We start from the raw sequence: 20514 nt of genomic DNA, 5'->3' as shown, positions 1-20514 counted from the left end.
TTGTTATAGTACCTGCCTCAACTACCTCATCGGGTTGGAGGAGGGTCCTAACCCTAAACATCACCTGTCCATGTTCACCAGAGATGCTGCCTGACCCGCTGAGTTATCCCAGCACGTTGTGTATTCCTCTTGCAACTCATTCCATATATCCACCTCCCTCAATTTTCACATGGAGCTTAGACAAGTAGAGGATGGTGCTGGATCAGAATAGCAAAACTCCTCTGTACCAATCAGCCGCTTCTCTATTCCCTCCACAGATGCTGCCTGACCCGCTAAGTTACTCCAGTACTTTGTTTGTACTTTGGCCAAAGCGCCGTCGTTTCACTGCGATCTAGGTACCAGCTTATTTCTTATGCAACACTGAATCTTAGATGACAACGTTTAAGACACAATTTACTTCCACGTTGAGTAAATTATAAAATGAAACATTACAATCAGTCCGAAGGAACGTCACCCTGTTAATGTTCTCCACAGACGCTGCCTGATCCGCTGAGTTACTTCAGCACTTTTCGTTTTGTAAACCAGCATCTGCGGTTTCTTGTTTCTACATTCTAAGGAGACCATGTTCCATTACTCGTTGGGGTGCAAGGACTAACCTTTTGCATTCGGGGGGCCCGGGAGGAGTTCGGAAGTCGAGAACTTGTTCTTCTCTGTAGTAGTGGATGTTGAAGGACCCACCGACCACGATATCTCCGTCCTTTGATATCCGAGGCAAGTCAAACTTTCCTCGAAGCCGACAGAGCGAATCATTCTGGCCCAGGATGAGGGCAGGCAAGAGGTGGATGAGATATAGATAACGGACCATTGCAGAGAGCGGTTGCCAAGATCTGGTGGAACGCTGTTCTTGGATTGCTCAATATATGTATTCTTGTAGGCTCCACAGATGCGCAAATGACAGCACATTTGGCCAACATTGCCATGAATTGATTAAAATATCAGAGAACTGGAACAATTCCAAGAGAATTAGTACAAGATTCTGCCACCGTCTCCCGAGGAGATTTGCACATATTCCTTGGTGGGCAGCACAACTTGGGGAGCATTCGGTCCATATGTTGGCCCAGCCTTACGCATGTTACCTGGCAACCACGCGTAAAGGGCTACAGTTCTGTCACACCATTCTATCGGCCACTTATTGCACCGGGCCCCCACTGGCGATTTTCAAATTGCCTGGATATCTTAGGAAAGTAACTGGAAATCCCAATGGCGGTGTACTCTCGTTAGTCTTATTGTGCTTCATGTAAATTGGAACTAATTATACAGTACGTTGGTACAGCATTTGGTCCATATCACTCTAACAAGTTCCTATCCATGCACCTGTCCTAATGCCTTTTAAATGTTGTTATAGTACCTGTCTCCACTACCCCTTCGGGCTGGAGAAGGGTCCCAACCCGAAACATCACCAGTGCATCTGTGCACTGTGGGCATCCTGATTGTAATCATGTATAGTCTTTGACTGGATCGCATGCAACAAAAAGCTTTTCACTGTACCTCGGTACACGTGAATAAACTGAACTAACTAACTAGTACAATGGTACACAACAATTACAGCTGCTCAGAAGACATCCATACACTGAAGGATCCCTTTGCCTTAAACAACCTCATCGAATCTTTCAGAACATTCTGAAGATGGGTACCAACCCAAAACAATGCCCTTCCATTCCCTCCTCAGATGCTGCCTGACCGGCTAAGTTCCTCCAGCACTGTGTTTTTGCTCAAGATTCCAGCATCTGCAGTTCCTTGTGTCTCTGTCTAACACACCTATTAGTTCTCACCTCAATCGTGGACACTGGCTAAGATTGAAGGCTATATTAGTGGGATCTGGAGTCACGTACTGGCAGACTGGGTAAGAGAGATGCAAGAGACAGCAGATGATGGAATCTTGAGCAAAACACAAAGATCTGGAAGAACTCGGTGGGTCAGGCAGCAGCATCTGTGGAGGGAATGGATGTGGATATTTTGGATCAAGACCCTGCAGGACTGTCTGCGTGCTGGTTCCAGAAGTGGATCTGCAATCATGCATTTCAATCCCTTCTCCTTCTTCTTGCGTATCGCATGCACAGCCTAAAGTTGTAGGACAACGTGTTCTATTTGATCTTATTTGATTGTGCACGCCGGGTTGATTGCATTTGTAGATTGCATTTGTAGAAACAGGGCAGACCACGTGAAGGTTGCAATCTCCTACCCCAATCGCTTCACTCTTTTAAACCTCTACTCCAACAACAGCATTTCTTATCTGTGCTCTTCTTCATCTCCTCGCAGATCTGTCAACTCCCTTCATCCTGTATCTGTACACTGTGGATGGCTCGATTGTAATCGTGTTTGTCATTAATGTGACAATAAACTAAACTAAACAACTAAACTGAACTGAACTAAACTAAACTGGAGAGAAGATAGCCAGTATGAAGAGGTGAGAGGGAGGTGTGAGGCAGGGACTGGTAGGTAATGCGTGGAACCAGGTGAAATGAGGGCAATGGGCAGATGGAGTCAGGTAGGGGGAAAGGAGAGGGGCAAGGTGGAGACAGAGATTGGAAAGTGATTTGTGGAGCAAGCAAAGGGCGGGATGATGGACAAGTGGGAGCAGATGGGTAACAAATCTTCGTAATGGGAAAGAGAGGGTGCGGAAAAGGTAAATTAGAGGGAGAGAGAACCCAGGTGGACAGGTAGATTAAAAAAACACAGGAGATGGAGGTTACCTGAAACTGGAAAACACAATGTTCATACCATTGGATTTCAGACTACCAAAGTGGAATATGAGGTGCGCTTTCAGTCTGTGTTTGATATTTCGGGACCCTTCTTCGGACTGATGAAGTAGGGGTGGGAGAACCCTGGAAACGAGATTAAGCACTGCCATTACAACAAAAGTACTGTGAGAAAATAATTAATTTAAAACCTTTTTGATTGCCTACACGGACCCACAACGAACTGCAGATGCTGCAATCTTGAGCAAAACACAAAATGCTGGAGTAACCCAGCTGGTCAGGCAGCATCTGTGAAGGGAATTGGCAGGCACCTTTTGTTGGACTTCTTCAATCCTTCTTATGTGGCCATTTTAGTGCAGCAATTATTACATGTTTCAATTTCAGAACACTGCTGCCTTCAGAGGAGATGCTAAATTGAACCTGTAACCAAAAACACCCTATTTACAGCCAAATGTCTTTTGATTTTGAAGATAGACACAACAAACTGGAGTAACTCAAAGGGTCAGGCAACATCTCTGGAGAAAAGGAAGAATCTGGAATTGGATAGTTATACGGATGGGAAGGGAATGGAGGGTTATGGTCTGAGCGCAGGTATATGGGACTAGGGGAGATTATGTGTTCGGCACGGACTAGAAGGGTCGAGATGGCCTGTTTCCGTGCTGTAATTGTTATATGGTTATATGGTTAATCTGATGTTTCGGATTGAGACTCTTCAGTGTCTTTTACTTTTAGTTGTCTTGGATAATTGATGTTTTTGGATGATACCGGAGTCCATGATGTTGCTGCAAGCGAGGTTATCATTGTATCTGTACCTCACTGTACTTCTGCATATGACAATAAACTCGACTTGACTTGAACACATGGTTAGGACTTGATACCTACGGAGCAATAATGCCCCAGTTGCTGATACCTAATGCATAATGATAGGGTCCTAGATTTTGCAATTTCATTGATTTATTTTATTACCACTTTTTACCAAGTGGCTTCTTTGATATCCTGATCAATTGATTGGGCACCCTTTTTCTTTGCAGTGCTGCACATACCCTCATGGCCACAGTCCTTATACACTGTTGATCTTACCCCTCATCTTGCAAACTATTCTCTGAGACCAATCTTTCTCTCCAAATCTTGCTTTCACATCACCTGTTGACTTATTGGAAAGATCCTGGGGGATAGAAGTGGAAGAGGTGGGAATTTTTAGAACTCAGTGTCACTGTTTAGTTCATTTTAGTTTAGTTTATTGTCATTAATTGTACCGAGGTACAGTGAAAAGCTTGTGTTGCGTGCTATTCCATAGAAACATAGACATAGAAACATAGAAATTAGGTGCAGGAGTAGGCCATTCGGCCCTTCGAGCCTGCACCGCCATTCAATATGATCATGGCTGATCATCCAACTCAGTATCCTGTACCTGCCTTCTCTCCATACCCCCTGATCCCTTTAGCCACAAGGGCCACGTCTAACTCCCTCTTAAATATAGCCAATGAACTGGCCTCAACTACCTTCTGTGGCAGAGAATTCCACAGATTCACCACTCTCTGTGTGAAAAATGTTTTTCTCATCTCGGTCCTAAAAGATTTCCCCCTTATCCTTAAACTGTGACCCCTTGTTCTGGACTTCCCCAACATCGGGAACAATCTTCCTGCATCTAGACTGTCCAACCCCTTAAGAATTTTGTAAGTTTCTATAAGATCCCCCCTCAATCTTCTAAATTCTACCGAGTACAAGCCGAGTCTATCCAGTCTTTCTTCATATGAAAGTCCTGACATCCCAGGAATCAGTCTGGTGAACCTTCTCTGTACTCCCTCTATGGCATGAATGTCTTTCCTCAGATTAGGAGTCCAAAACTGTACGCAATACTCCAGGTGTGGTCTCACCAAGACCCTGTACAACTGCAGTAGAACCTCCCTGCTCCTATACTCAAATTCCGCTATAGAAAAGACCGCCCATGATTACAATCAAGTCGTCCACAGTGTACAGATACAAGATTCAACATTTAGTGCAAGATAAAGTCTGATTAAATATAGTTCAAAGGTATCGGGAGTTTTCCATGTAAGATGGAGAAGAAGCTATTTATTTTCTTTTAGATGTTGTGGCTCTTTAGGACTGTTCCTCAAAGGGTGGTGGAAACAGTCACTGAATAGTTTTAATGCACACATGGATAACTCACTAATAAGCATAGGGGGTGAATAGATCAGATCAGATCAGATTACTTTAACATCAAGGTACGATGAAATTGCTTGTTCACATGAAGTTTACATATTAAACAGGACATATGGTAATGATAGATACAACAACAAATACAATGATGAGTGCAAAATTATAGAATGGTGCAAGATTACAGTGCAAAATCAGAGTGGTGCATACAAATATTAGGTGCAATAAATGGATGAGATAGAGTTACGAGTAATAGTATGTGGCAGCATCTCTGGGAGTGCACAGTGGTGCAGCGGGTAGAGCTGCTGTCTTACAGCACCAGAGACCCGGGGTTGATCTTGACCACTGGTGTTGTCCGTACGGTGTTTGGACGTTCTCCCTGTGCCCACGTACGTTTTCTCCCGGTGCTCCAGTTTCCTCCCACACTCCAAAGACATGCGGGTTTGTAGGTTAGTTGACTTTGGAAAAGTTGTAAAATTGTCCCTAGCGTGCAGGATATTGAATCGGCCTCCACTGCCTCCTGAGGCAGAGAATTCCACAAATTCACAACTCTCTGGGTGAATTCTTTTTTCCTCATCTCAGTTCTAAATGACCTACCCCTTATTCTTACACGGTGGCCCCTGGTTCTGGACTCCCCCAACATCGGGAACATGTCTCCTGCATCTAGCATGTCCAATCCCTCAATAATTTTATGTTTCTATAAGATATCCTCTCATCCTTCTATTTTCCAGTGACTATAAGCAAATTTGCTAATGTTACTTTTAATTCCTTCATCTAAATCATTAGTATATATTGTAAATAGCTGCGGTCCCGGCACCGAGCCTTGCGGTACCCCACTCGTCACTACCTGCCATTCTGAAAGAGACCCGTTAATTCCTACTATTTGTTTCCTGTCCGCCAACCAATTTCCTATCCATGTCAATCAATACCTTACCCCCAATACCATGTGCTCTAATTTTGCCCACTAATCTCCTGTGTGGGACCTTATCAAAGGCTTTCTGAAAGTCCAGGTACACTACATCCACTGGCTCTCCCTTATCCATTTTACTTGTTACATCCTCAAAAAATTCCAGAAGATTAGTCGAGCAAGATTTCCCCTTCATAAATCCATGTTGACTTGGACTGATCCTGTTACTGCTATCCAAATGCGCTGCTATTACATTTTATACATTTTTAATAATTGACTCCAGCATCTTCCCCACCAGCGATGTCAGGATAACTGGTTCTATAATTCCCTGCTTTTTCACTCCCTCCTTTCTTAAAAAGTGGTATAACATTAGCTACCCTCTAATCCACAGGAACTGGTCCAGTATCTATAGAACATTGGAAAATGATCACCAATGCGTCCACGATTTCTAGGACCTGCTTGCATGCTGTACGACTCTATGACTCTATGTGTCTATGAGGATTGTAGTCAAGGGAGAACAAGAGGCCATATTTTGCGCAAAAGAAAATGCAACAGCGATCTCATTGTAGTGGCTTGTGTACACAATTGATTGTGTACACAATCGAGGTCAGATATAACAGATGTATTGGAATTAAGACACAAGAGGCTGCAGATGCTGGAATCTCAATCAAAAAGCAAAATGCTGCAGGAACTCGGTGAGTCAGAAAGCATCTGTTGCGGGAATGGACAGGTAATGTTTCCATAGGATATTCCTTGGATGTGAGGCAGATGCTTTCTCTGACTGAGGTATGAAGAACCAGGGGTCTCTGCCTCAAGTTACAGGGCAAACGATCTTGGTCTGAGATGAGGAGAATACAAACCAATGAGCCAATCAAAATGCCCGGTCAGCGAAGGAGATTGCCTACGGCTGCCCACAACTGCCTGTAAATAAATAGCGACCCCACTCCACCGCACTACGAGTCAAAAAGAACCATGTCGACCAAATTTTACTAGCGGAAAATTTTTCAATATGCTGAAATTTTGCCTCTACTTCCATACCACTGTCTGACTCTTCCTTCCCTTGGCACAACCATTGCCGAAACACCATTCATTCTTTATTGCCACAAGAATAAGTGAGTGCAATAAGAGGCAATGCTTTTCTCAAGGTTTAAGTGGAAGTTCTCATTGTCCTTCATCAGATATAGGAGCCGAATTAGGCCATTCAACCCATCAAATCTATTCTACCATTCAATCGTGGCTGATATATCTTTCCCTCTCAACCCCATTCTCCTGCCTTCGCCCCAAACCCATACTAATCAAGAATCTGTCAATCTCCACCTTAAAAATACACAATGAGTTGGCCTCCACAGCTGGCTTTGGCAAATGAATTCCACAGATTCAGCATCCTCTGTCTAAAGACATTTTCCTTCCTGAAGCTATGTCCATTCTGAACCTATTCCCTCAGATTCTAGGCTTTCCCACTAGTGGAAACATTCTGTCCACATTCACTATCCAGGCCTTTCACTATTCTCCTTCTCTGCAACGTGTAACTTTGGGCATAAACATCACTGACAAATGCTTCTTGGACTTCAAACGATATTGCAGAGGGTTGTGGATGTAGATATAGCCCACGTCATCATACAAATCAGCCTGACCTCCTCTCCCATCAACTCCATCTACACTTCACGTTGCCTTGGGGAAACCAGCCAACATGATCAAGGACCATTTTCACCCTGGTTAACCCCTCCTCTCCTCTCTCATGTCGGGCAGAAGTTACAGAAGTTTGAAAACACCCACAAACAAATTCAGGAATGGCTTCTTCCCCGCTGTTATCAGACTACTGAACAGCCCATTCATAAGCTAGGATGTAGTTTGAAAACACCCACAAACAAATTAAGGAATGGCTTCTTCCCCGCTGTTATCAGACTACTGAACAGCCCATTCATAAGCTAGGATGTAGTCCCAATCTTCCAACCTATCTCATTGCAGAACTTGCACTTTTTTGTGTACTTTCTTTGTAATTATACTAATGTAACACTATATTCTGCACTCTGGTATTTTTCTCTTTCCACTACCCGTTGTACTTGTGAATGGCTTGATTGTATTCATGTACAATAAGATTTAACTGGGTAGAACGCAAACAAAAGATTTTCATTGTACCTTGGTACACGTACCAATAATAAACCAATACCAATACCAGTATTATATTTCCTTAAGTGGGAGACAATGGGCAGAATTCTACCAGTTCACAGTAAAAGTAAATGTATTTTCAAAATTTCAAGATAATCGCGGAAACTCAACACAGCTTCGCAAAAAATAAAATCATTTTTGACCAATTTATTTGAGTTCTTCAGCATTTACAGACACAGACTTTAGGAGTCTGCAGAGGGATATGTAGTGAGTGCATGGACAAACTGGGAGAGAAACCGCCCACTTAGTCCTTGCCGACCATCGATCACCTATACACACTAGATCTATATTTGAAAAATATAACACTTTTGAAAAATATAAAAGTGGATAAATCTCCAGGTCCTGACAGGATATTCCCAAGGACATTGAGGAAAGTTAGTGTAGAAATAGCAGGGGCTATGACAGAAATATTTCAAATGTCATTTGAAACGGGAATGTTGCCGGAGGATTGGCGTACTGCGCATGTTATTCCATTGTTTAAAAAGGGTTCTAAGAGTAACCCTAGCAATTATAGACCTGTTAGTTTGACGTCAGTGGTGGGAAAATTAATGGAAAGGATACTTAGAGATAATATATATAATCATCTGGATAAACAAGGTCTGATTAGGAACAGTCAACATGGATTTGTGCCTGGAAGGTCATGTTTGACTAATCTTCTTGAATTTTTTTAAGAGGTTACTAGGGAAATTGATGAGGGTAAAGCAGTGGATGTTGTCTATATTGACTTCAGTAAGGCCTTTGACAAGGTTCCACATAGAAGGTTGGTTAAGAAGGTTCAATTGTTGGGTATTAATAGTGGAGTAGCAAGATGGATTCATCAGTGGCTGAATGGGAGATACCAGAGAGTAATGGTGGATAACTGTTTGTCAGGTTGGAGGCCGGTGACTTGGATGGTGCCTCAGGGATCTATGTTGGGTCCACTGTTGTTTGTCATATACATCAATGATCTGGATGATGGTGTGGTAAATTGGATTAGTAAGTATGCAGATGATAGTAAGATAGGTGGTGTTGTGGATAATGAAGTAGGATTTTCAAAGTCTACAGAGAGATTTATGCCAGTTGGAAGAGTGGACTGAAAGATGGCAGATGGGGTTTAATGCTGATAAGTGTGAGGTGCTACATCTTGTCAGGACAAATCAAAATAGGACGTACATGGTAAATGGTAGCAAATTGAGGAATGCAGTAGAACAGAGGGATCTAGGAATAACTGTGCATAGTTCCCTGAAGGTGGAATCTCATGTAGATAGGGTGGTAAAGAAAGCTTTTGGTGTGCTGGCCTTTATAAATCAGAGCATTGAGTATCAAAGTTGGGATGTAATGTTAAAATTATACAAGGCATTGGTGAGGCCAATTCTGGAATATGGTGTACAATTCTGGTCGCCAAATTATAGGAAAGTTGTCAACAAAATAGAGAGAGTACAGAGGAGATTTGCAAGAATGTTGCCTGGGTTTCAGCACCTAAGTTGAACAAGATAGGTCTTTAATCTTTGGAGCGCAGAAGGTTAAGAGGGGACTTGATAGAGGTCTTTAAAATGATGAGAGGGATAGACAGAGTTGACGTGGATAAGCGTTTTCCATTGAGAGTAGGGAAGATTCAAACAAGAGGACATGATTGGATAATTAAGGGACAAAAGTTTAGGGGTAACATGAGGGGGAATTTCTTTACTCAGAGAGTGGTAGCTGTGTGGAATGAACATCCAGTGGAAGTGGTGGAGGCAGGTTCGATTTTATCATTTAAAATTAAATTGGATAGGTATATGGATGGGAAAGGAATGGAGGGTTATGGTCTGAGTGCAGGTAAATGGGATTAGGTGAGAGTAAGTGTTCGGCACGGACTAGAAGGGCCGGGATAGCCTGTTTCCCAGCTGTAATTGTTATATGGTTATATTACCCCACTATCTCATCCACTCCCTACACATTAGGGGCAATTTACAGAGGGCAAATTAACCTGCAAACTCGCATGTCTTTGGGATGTGGGAGGAAACCGGAGCACTGGGTGGAAACTCACACGGTCACAGGGGAAACGTGCAAACTCCACACACGGGCAGCACCCGAGGTCAGGATCAAACCTGCATCTCTGGCACTGTGAGGCAGTGGCTCTACCTGCTGCACCACAGCTTTCATGGTGGGCTTCATGGTCCAACACCTGACCCTTAAAACCAGAACTCTACTCCGAGCTCGGTCATGACAGGAAACTACCTGCAGAAAGCATGTCAAGGATGTTCTCAAAGTCTCCTGCACCTCACTCACGGACTCTTTGTCATCTCTGGCATGTGCTGAAAATAGGGGAGGAAAATTCAGGATACCACTGAGTACCGTTGGTTCATTTAACAGACTTCTGGATAGAGTCCTACAGTCATACTGCACGGAAGAGACCCTTTGGCCCAACTGCCCTTGCTGACCATCATGCTCCATCTGCACTAGTCCCATCTGCCTACGTTTGGCCCATATCTCTCTCAACCTATCCTATTCATGTATCTGTCCAAATACTGTGATAGTACCTGCCTCAACTACCTCCTTAGGCTAGTTCCATATACCCACCACCATCTGTGTGAAAAAGTTGCCCCTCAGGTCCCCATTAAATCTGTCCCCTCCCACCTTAAACCAATGACCCCTGGTACTTGATTCACCTTCCATGGGTAAAATACAATGCATTTACCCAATCTATTCCCCTCGTGAATTCATACATCTCTATAAGATAACCCCTCATCCTCCTGCACTCCAAGGACAAAAAGTCTTAGCTTGCCCAACTTCTCCCTGTAACTCAGGCCCTCAAATCCTGGCAATATTCTCATAAATTCTCTCTGCACTTTTTCAGGCTGATCCATATCATTAATGTAATGGGGTGACCAAAACCAAACATAATACTTCAAAAGTGGCCTCACCAGCATCTTGTACAACTGTAATATAACAACTAAACTTCTATATTCAATACCTGACTGTTAAAGACCACCCCATCTACCTATGACACATCTGCAATAGGCACAAGAATATGCAGGGAATAGAGGGATATGGATTATGTGCAGACAGATGAGGGTTGGTCTTGGCATCATGCTGGGCACAGACATTGTGAGCTAAAGAGCCTGTTCCTGTGCTGTACAGTTTGATGTTCTATGTCTGGGAGCACACCGAAGTCCAACGTAAGCAGTGGGAAGGCCAGACCACCTCCTAAGCCACTGACCACCTGCACTGAGGCAGATTCTGTAGGCCCCAAACTGGTTGCATCAGAAACCCCCAGAACCTGGTGGGACTGAGGGACTTCCTGAGGAGAACTATACAGATATGTTCCAGTGGAAACAAGGAACTGCAGATTCTGATTTACAAACAAAATGCTGGGGTAACTCAGCGGGTCAGGCAACATCTCTGGAGAACATGGCTTGGTGATGTTCTAGATCGGGACCCTTCTTCAGACTGGCAACCCCTTCAGACTGAAGGAAGGTCCTGACCCAAAACAAGGGTATTGATATATCAAGGATTCTTTTTCAGATTGAAGTGGTTGTCAGTATGAAGAGGGCCCTCACCCGGAAAGTCACCTATCCATGTTCTCCAGAGATGCTGCCTGACCCGCTGAGTTACTCCAGCACTTTGTGTCTTGATCTGTTTCAATGTTCTCCTGATCTGTTCTAATGTTCTACCTGTGACCCATGCGGTCACAGAGGGGATGCACAGACTCTGTAGAGACAGCACCTGTGGTCTGGATCTAACCCGGGTTTCAGATGCTGTAAGGCAGCAACTTTACCACTGCATCACTGTGCCACCCCTCAGAGTTAGACATGTGTTACTCACCGTGGGATTACTAGCCTCTGACCTGCTCCTGTAGCCACATTATGTACATCTCTACTCCAGTTCAGTTTCTGGTCAATGGTAACCTCCAGGATATTGGCAGTGGGTGATTTAGTAATGGAGACACCATTGAATGTCATGGGGAGATACCTGGATTTTTTCTTCCTGATCTGCCAAGGTCTACTGGATCTCCCAGATGCCAACCATTTTAATTCCTCATCCCATTCCCCTACTGACCTTTCTGTCCTGGTCCTCCCTCATTGATGAACAATATACAGTGGTACAGTGGCACAACATTAGAGTTGCTGCCTCACAACTCCAGACACATGGGTTCAATCCTGACCTCAGGTGCTTTCTGTATGAAGTTTGCACTTTCTCCCCATGACCGTGTGGGTTTTCTCTGGGTGCTCCAGTTTCCTCCCACTTTCCAAAGACAAGTAGGTTGGTAGGTTCATTGGCTTTGGTAAAATTGTAAATTGTCCCTAGAGTGTAGGATAATGCTAGTGTATGGATCGCTGGTCGGCACAGATTTGATGAGTCCGAAGGCCACTATATCTCCAAAATCGAAAGTCTAAACGCACCTCATGTTTTTCTTGGGTACCCAGTGTTATGAACGTTGAATTCTCTAATTTTAAGTAATCTACTAACAGTCCCCTTCCCCCTCTCCCCTCTCCCCTCTCCCCTTTCCCCAGTCCTCCACCCTAGTTATTTTACTAGTTCCACAGCCCTCCACATTATTTCCCACTTGAGATCATACCTTCAGGTAACCACCAGGGTACCACCGGGGACCTACCAGGTAACCACCCTGCCTGAGATCATCTGTTGCCGACCCTGATTTGTCCTGGTCTTTTCTCGCCTCCAGTTCTCCCCCTCCCCACACTTTCAGTCTGAAGAAGGGTCCTGAACTGAAACATCAACTATCCTTTTTCTCCAGAGATGCTGCCTGACCCGCTGAGTTACTGCTGCACCTTGCATTAACATAGTACATGTCAAAGCTTCAGAGCACCCCACCGTATTGGTCTCAAGAAGGGTCCCGACCTGAAACGTCTGTCTATTCTCTCCACTGATGGTGCCTGACCTGCTGAATTCCTCCAGCACTTTGTGTTTTAATCCCACAAGATTTATAGCCATCGTCCGTTGGCATCTGCACTGATATAACATAGAGAAATGATAGGGATATATGTGACTACAAAATCCAACTAATAACATTATGCTAATTATTAAATATCACATTTCAGCCATGTTAGTTGAAGAATAGAACAGTACAATACAGGCCCTTTGGCCCACAATGTCCGTGTCAAACATGATGCCAAGTTACACTAAACTCTGCATTGCAAGAGATCCCTATCCCCCCATTCCCTGCATATCCACATGCCTATTTAAAACCTCTTAAACACCACTATTGTAAATGCCTCCACCACCAACCCTGGCAGCACGTTCCCAGCCCCCATCACTGTCTGTGCAAACAAACCTGCCACGCACATCTCCATTAAACTCTGCTGCCCTTGCCTGATAGCTGTTAGGAAAAATATCAGCCACACAACTATTCAGTAGACCATGTTCTCACCTATATGTGTAGCTCCTTGATGGTCAATAGTTAATCCCTTCTTTTCTCATTTATAATACTTGCCTCAGAGAAATAGCTTAGTCACATATTTGAAATCTTCAAGGCCCCCACTCTCCTGCCCCAGTAGCATTGTAGGTGAGAGACAGTTCCAGATCTGGGTTTCAATGCAAAAAAACTCCTGTCATTGATGACACCAGAGTGTGGTAACTCTCTGCATGCTGGTCCCAGAAGTGGATCTGCTATCCTCCCTTACAATTGTTCCACTTTTTAATCTTTACATCAACAGCAGAATTTCTTGCACTAACCAATGCTTAATCTGTACACTGTGGATGGCTTGATTGCATTCATGAGTAGTCTTTTCCTGGACTGGATAGCACGCAAACAAACGTTTATGTACGTGATGATAATGAACTAAACTGGAATTACACCGATATGTCCCTGGTATTGTTCCTTGCACGTAACAAAATATGGAATACAAAAGTAATGCATTACAAAGATATGTGGTGTGAAAAAATATTCTCACCATGTCAAAGAGTTACACAGTACGAAACGTGTCCTTCGGCCCAACTCGTCCATGCCCACCAAAACGTCCTGTCGAAGCTAGTTCCATTCTCATATTTGGCCCATATCCCTCTAAACCTTTTCTAATCCATTTAGTTTAGTTTATTATTAACGCCAGGTGTACCGAGTAACTGTGAAAAACTTTTCTTTGCGTGCTATCCAGTAACATAAAAGACCATATGAATACAATCAAGCCGACAACAGAGCAATGATAAAAGATAAACGGTAAAACATTTAATGAAAAGATATGACATTGAAGTCAAATAAAGTCCGATTAAAGAAGTTCAAAGGTCTCCAGTGAGTTCGATGGGAAGTCAGTGATGCTAGTTGATGAAAGGCTATTATGTAGCTGTTCAAGTGTATTTTAAATGTTGTGATAGTATCTGCCTCAGTTACCCCCTTCTGGCAGCTCGGTCTGTATACCCACCACCCTCTGTGTGACAATGTTAACCCTCAATAATCATGCATTTTTCAGCATAATATTTTATAACCGTGTGCTGTCAAAAGGACTGTGGCACAGTGATGCAGCAGTAGAGTTAACCATATAACAATTACAATTACAGCACGGAAACAGGCCATCTCGACCCTTCTAGTCCGTGCCGAGTTGCTGCCTTACGGCACCAGAGACCCGGGGGTGTCCTGACTATGGGTGCTGTCTGTACGGAGTTTGCACGTTCGCCCAGTGACCGAATGGGTTTTCATCCGAGTGCTCCAGCTTCTTCCCACACTCCAAAGACGTGCAGGTTTGTGGGTTAATTGGCTTACGTAATTTGTAAATTGTGAATTGTCCCTAGTATGTAGGACAGTGTTCGTGTACAGGGGGATCGCTAGTCAGCATGGACTTGGTCGGTCAAAGAGCCTGTTTCCGCGCTGTATCTCTAAAGTCTAAAGTCTAAAGATTGGAGTGAGATTAGAAACCTTACTAATTAAACAGCAGGGTTTAAGGAAATGAATGAAGAGGTATTGGAACAGCTGGGGCCCAATCTGAGTGCCAAAACATTCCTAAAAACAATAATTTAATCAGCACTAATTCTCAGGTAACAGGTGCATTGGGCAGACAAACAGGAAACTCTGAAGAGTTGGACAAAACGTCGTAGTTGTTTGCCCCTCGAGCAAGTGCCATTACGATCATTGTGACTGCATTGGCACCTTGCCCTTTCATCCCTTGTTCAATGTCTCCCCCTTGTGCACTGCGTGACTCAAAGCGGATTAATTTACTAATCTCTGATTTCATGATAATTAAAGCACAAAATGTTCAGGCGCAGTCAGCCGTAAATCCCACTGCCCATATGTCAGACTGACCTTTCGCAAAGGTGCAAGATTTGTATGAGTCACACACTTCTGCAGAGGCAGCAGCAGAGATTCTCGATTAATAACTCAGAGGACTGAATTAATAATACAGAGAAATAAGAACACAAAGTGCTGGAGTAACTCAGCAGGTCAGGCAGAGTGGAAGCTGCACTATGACAAAGGTTAGGATAGATGTACAGCACAACAACCTTTAGGCATTCATTAACACACGTCAATATTCCTGATAGGCATTCATTGACGTTCCCCAATGTTATTGGATGGGTATTCCTAGATGCACACTACAAGGTTCTTGATATTGAAAATTAAATAAAGGATTAAGTAGCATGTAGGTTTACTTGTACGAGTGTTATTGTATTGGTATATTAATGTTTTGAGATGGCTCTGCAACGAGTAGTGCGTTCGGCCGAACGCACTATGGAAACTTCACTCGCCCTCCTGCAGGAACTATATATCAGGAGGTGCAACTCCAGAGCCAATAAAATCATGGGAGACCCCTTCCACCCCTGGAACGGACTGTTCCAGCTCCTACGGTCAGGCAAACACCTCCGTTGCCATGCTGTGAGAACGGAGAGGTTGAGAAGGAGTTTCTTCCCAGAGGCCATTAGGACTGTAAACTCCTATCTCACCAGAGACTAACTTTACTGTACCATTCTACTGCTTTTTTTTCTTAAAATTGCTGTTTTTTTCCCCTTTTCCTTCTGCCCACAATATTTAATACGTGAAAGAATATGTGATTCTGTTCCATTCTGTTTGTAGTTTGTTTGGTTGTTTGTTTGTTTGTCGTTTTGCACAAAGTCCGCGAGCATTGCCACTTTTCATTTCACTGCGCATCTCGTATGTGTATGTGACGAATAAACTTGACTTGACTTGATGCTAAGAAATTAGAAAGTGCGCACAATTTCAAGGGTTAAAATCTGTATAAAAAGTTGACAGTTGTGATTGGAATTGCATAGTACGGGGACTGGGTACGGGTAACTGGGACTATGCTGCTCTCCTTTTGCACAAGTAAATACTGTAAAGTGTGTCTGGAAAATGAATGCAAGTTGTCAGAATCCAGTTGATCGGGGGCGACGACAACAGCATCTCTGGAGAACATGGATAGTTTTGGGTCAGGACCCTTTTTCAAACTGGCTAATATCTGAAGAAGAGTCTCAACCCTATCTATGTTCCCCAGAGATGCTGCCTGACCCGCTGGGTTACTTCAGCACTTGTCTTTTTTGTTCTGTAATACTGCATCGGCAGTTCCTTGCTTCTGAAGAATACAGACTTGATTTCAAATTATATTTTCGCAGGTGGGGATTTAAAGATAGTTAAATAAATATTCCAATACACATTCATTTTGGGGAGCTATGTGCTGATGTCAAGACCTGCCTTTGTTGCCCATCCTTGATTGTTCTTGAGAAGGTTACAATGCGACTGTGTTTGAGCCTCTTCCTTTGCCATGCTAACTGCACTGAGGGGGAGGTGGATCCAGGATTTAGGTCCAACAATACTGCAATTGGTCAGCCTGTAAACCAGCAAATGTTTCAGTCGAACTGTGGTGCGATGCAGAAAGCAACCTGCAGATGGCGATGTTGTCGTGTGTCACAGTCACAGAGTCCTTCAGCATAGAAACAGGCCCTTCGGCCCAACTCATCCGTGCTGACTAAGTGCCCCATCTATGCTACTCCCACTTGCTAATGTTTGGCTCATATCCCTCAAAACCATTCCAAACTCCTGTCCAAGCTTATTTTACATGTTGTTAAAGTACCTGCTATAACTACCCACTCTGGTCGCTTGGCCCATATGCCCACAGTAAAAGTTGCCCCTCAGGTTCACATTAAATCTTTCCCCTCTCACCTTAAACCTATTTTCCTCTGGTTCTTGATTCCCCCACATGGGGTAAAACAGTGTGCATTTACCCAATCTATTCCCCTTATGATCTTAAACACCCCTATCAGACCAACCCTCATCCTTGTGCACCCCAAGGAATAAAGTCCTAGCCTGTCCAACCTCTCCCTATAGCTCTGGGTCTCGAGTACCGACAACATCCTCGTAAATCTTCTCTGCTCCCTTTCCAATTTACCGATGTGTGCTTGCTGCCCTTGTTCTTGGTTACAGAGGCCGTGGGGTTGAGGTAGCCTGGGTAAGTAACTGCAGTGCATTTTGTAGATGGTGCGTTCTGCACCCACCGTGTGTTTGTGGCGAAAAAAGTGAAATAAGATACAACTAGTGTGAACGATGGTTGGTGTGGACTCTGTAGGTCGAAGATTCTGTTTCCATGCTGTATCTCTAAACTAAGGAGATAAGCCGGTATCACAAGGAACTGTAATCTTGGATGCTGTAATCTTGGGCAGAACACAAAGTGCTGAAGTAACACAGTAGGTCAGGTCAGGTAGCATCTCTGGAGAACATGGATAGGTGATATTTCGAGTGTTGTGTTAAGTTACATTTTCCGCATGGAGATGTTGAATAACCTCCATCTAGTGGACTGAAAGAGAATTGCAAACCTCAATGAAAATTAAACTTCAATAGTCAATAGACAATAGGTGCAAGAGTAGGCCATTCGGTCCTTCGAGTCAGCACCGCCATTCTGGTTCTGGTTCTGGTTCTGGTGGATTACTGCGCAAACACCTCATAAGTGGTTATCTCGTGAAGGTGAGATGTGATCATGGCTGATCATCCCCGTTCCTGCCTTCACCCTATATTCCCTGACTCCTATTTTTAAGAGCCCTATCTAACTCTCCCTTGAAAGCATCCAGAGAACCGACCTTCACCGTCCTCTAAGGTCACCCGCCCCCTTCGGGCTGGCAGCATCTGTGGGGGAAGGGTTCAGGCGATGTTTTCGGGTCGGGGTTCTTTTTCAGACGTCTGGATCAGAACATGTTCCTAGAGCAGGAGATCAGCAGGAATCACAGAGGGGAGCAGTGAGAGAGGGTCTCACTGAACTCCCTTTGGAGAGAGAACTTCTTTAAAGAAGTTCCCTCTCAGGTGTGCAGTCATTTTTCCCATGAGCCTGTCCCCCCCCCATCCCTTTGGCTCCTGTTATTTTCAAGCCTTTGTCCACCCATCTGCATATAACTCCTCACCTGCAACCAGCTGTCCTGGCCCTACCTCTCTTCCAGCTTTCTTTCTCGCCCCTCCTCAGTACAATCTGAAGGAAGAAGGGTCATGAACCAAAACATTGCCTATCCATGTTCTCCACAGATGTTACCTGACCCGCTGAGTTACTCCAGCTCAAGATTTGTGTATCTGCAGTCCCTTGGTTCTCCATAGACCAAAGAATACAGGAGTTGTAAATATCAGTGCAGGATACATGGAACCCAGCAGCTCAGGATGAATTTGTCCTCTACCCTCAGGGAAGAAAAAAGGACTTGGGAAGTATATAAGTCTGTCTGTACAGAGTTTGCACGTCTCCCTGTGACTCTGTGTTTTCTCCATGTGCCATGGTTTCCTCCCACACTCCAAAGGCGTACAAATTTGTAGGTTAATTGGCTTCTGTAAAATTGTAATTGTCCCTAGTGTGTAGGATAGTGTTAGTGCACCATACATTGGTAGAACTTTTACAGATAGCACCTGTAGTCAGGATCAAACCCGGGTCTCTACCTGCGCCACTGTGCCACCTTTTTCTTTGTTAGTTCTGAAGATAGACACAAAAAGCTGGAGTAACTCAGTGGGACAGGCAGCATCTCTGGAGAGAATGAATGGGTGATGTTTCAGGTCGAGACCCTTCTTCAGACTGGTTAGGGATAAGGGAAACAAAAGATATATACGGTGATGTGGAGAGATAAAAAACAATGAATGAAAGATATGCAAAAAAGTAACAATGATAAAGGAAACAGGTCATTGTAAGCTGTTTGTGGGGTGAAAATGAGAAGCTGGTGTGACTTGGGTAGGGGAGGGATAGAGAGAGAGGGAATGCCAGGGCTACCTGAAGTGAGAGAAATCAATATTCATACCACTGGATTGTAGCCTGCCCGAGTGAAATATGAGATGCTGTTCCTCCAATTTACATTTAGCCTCACTCTGACAATGGAGGAGACTGAGGACAGAGTCAAGGGCTGTGTGGGAATGGGAAGGAGAATTAAAGTGTCCAGCAACCGGGAGATCAGGTTGGTTCACGCGGGCTGAGTGAAGGTGTTCCGCAAAACGATCGCCCAGTCTGCGTTTGATCTCACCGATGTATAAAAGTCCACACCTTGAACAATGGATACAGTAGATGAGGTTGGAGGAGGTGCAAGTGAACCTCTGCCTAACCTGAAAGGATTGTCGGGGTCCCTGGACAGAGTCGAGGGAGGAGGTATAGCGACAGGTGTTGCATCTTATGCGGTTGCTGGGGAAGGTACCCGGGGAGGGGGTGGTTTGGGTGGGAAGGGATGAGTTAGCCAGGGAGTTGCGGAGGGAACGGTCTCTGCGGAAGGCGGAAAGGGGTGGAGATGGGAAAATGTGGCTAGTGGTGGGATCCCGTTGGAGGTGGCGGAAATTTTGGAGAATTATGTGTTGTATGCGATGGCTGATGGTGTGGAAGTTAAGGACTAGGGGGACTGTCAATTCAAGTCAAGTCAAGTTTATTCGTCACATACACATACGAGATGTGCAGTGAAATGAAAAGTGGCAATGCTCGCTGACTTTGTGCAAAAAGACAACCAAACAAACTACAAACAGAATGCAACAAAATCACATATTCTTTTCCATATTACATATTGTGGGTGGAAGGAAAAAGGGAAAAAACAGCAATTTAAAAAAAAGCAGTAGAATGGTACAGTAAAGTTAGTCCCTGGTGAGATTGGAGTTTACAGTCCGAATGGCCTCTGGGAAGAAACTCCTTCTCAACCTGTCTCTGTTGCGACTAGGGGGAAGGGGAGCAACCTTTGTTCTAGACTATCCACTACTTCTGACCCATAACACTTGTCTGCCTCTTGTCTGCAGTGAGTGATGTTTCTAATACATTGGCCTTCCTACTAGTCCACTTGATTAAAAAATAATCGTTGATGTAAAGCACTGTACATTTGAGTTACAAAAGTGCAAAGATCTCTTTGCATTCGCTTGGTTAGTTGAGTTTGGAGGGGCTGGGAGAGGCTGTAAATAGTCGCATGTGAGACGCCAGCAACCCAGCGGTGACATTTAAACAGAGCCGTTAGCTCTTTTAATTCAAAATAAACTTGCAGTGGATTTTCAGGTTGTGGTTTACGATAAATTGAAGCAGAGGCAAGTTACAACATTCTGCAGAGCTATTGCTATTGTGAGACCCAGTTTAAATGGTCATTGTAGCTAAAAACATCACTTGTGGACCATGTGGTCACCCTTAACTGCTGCTCAATTCAAGAGCAGTTGGGGAAATGCAGTAACCATTAACCTTGTTAATAACATCCACATCCAGA

The sequence above is a fragment of the Leucoraja erinacea genome, chromosome 14, assembly GCF_028641065.1.
Source record: "Leucoraja erinacea ecotype New England chromosome 14, Leri_hhj_1, whole genome shotgun sequence".
NCBI lineage: Eukaryota > Metazoa > Chordata > Chondrichthyes > Rajiformes > Rajidae > Leucoraja > Leucoraja erinaceus.
This window is presented reverse-complemented; position numbering follows the sequence as displayed.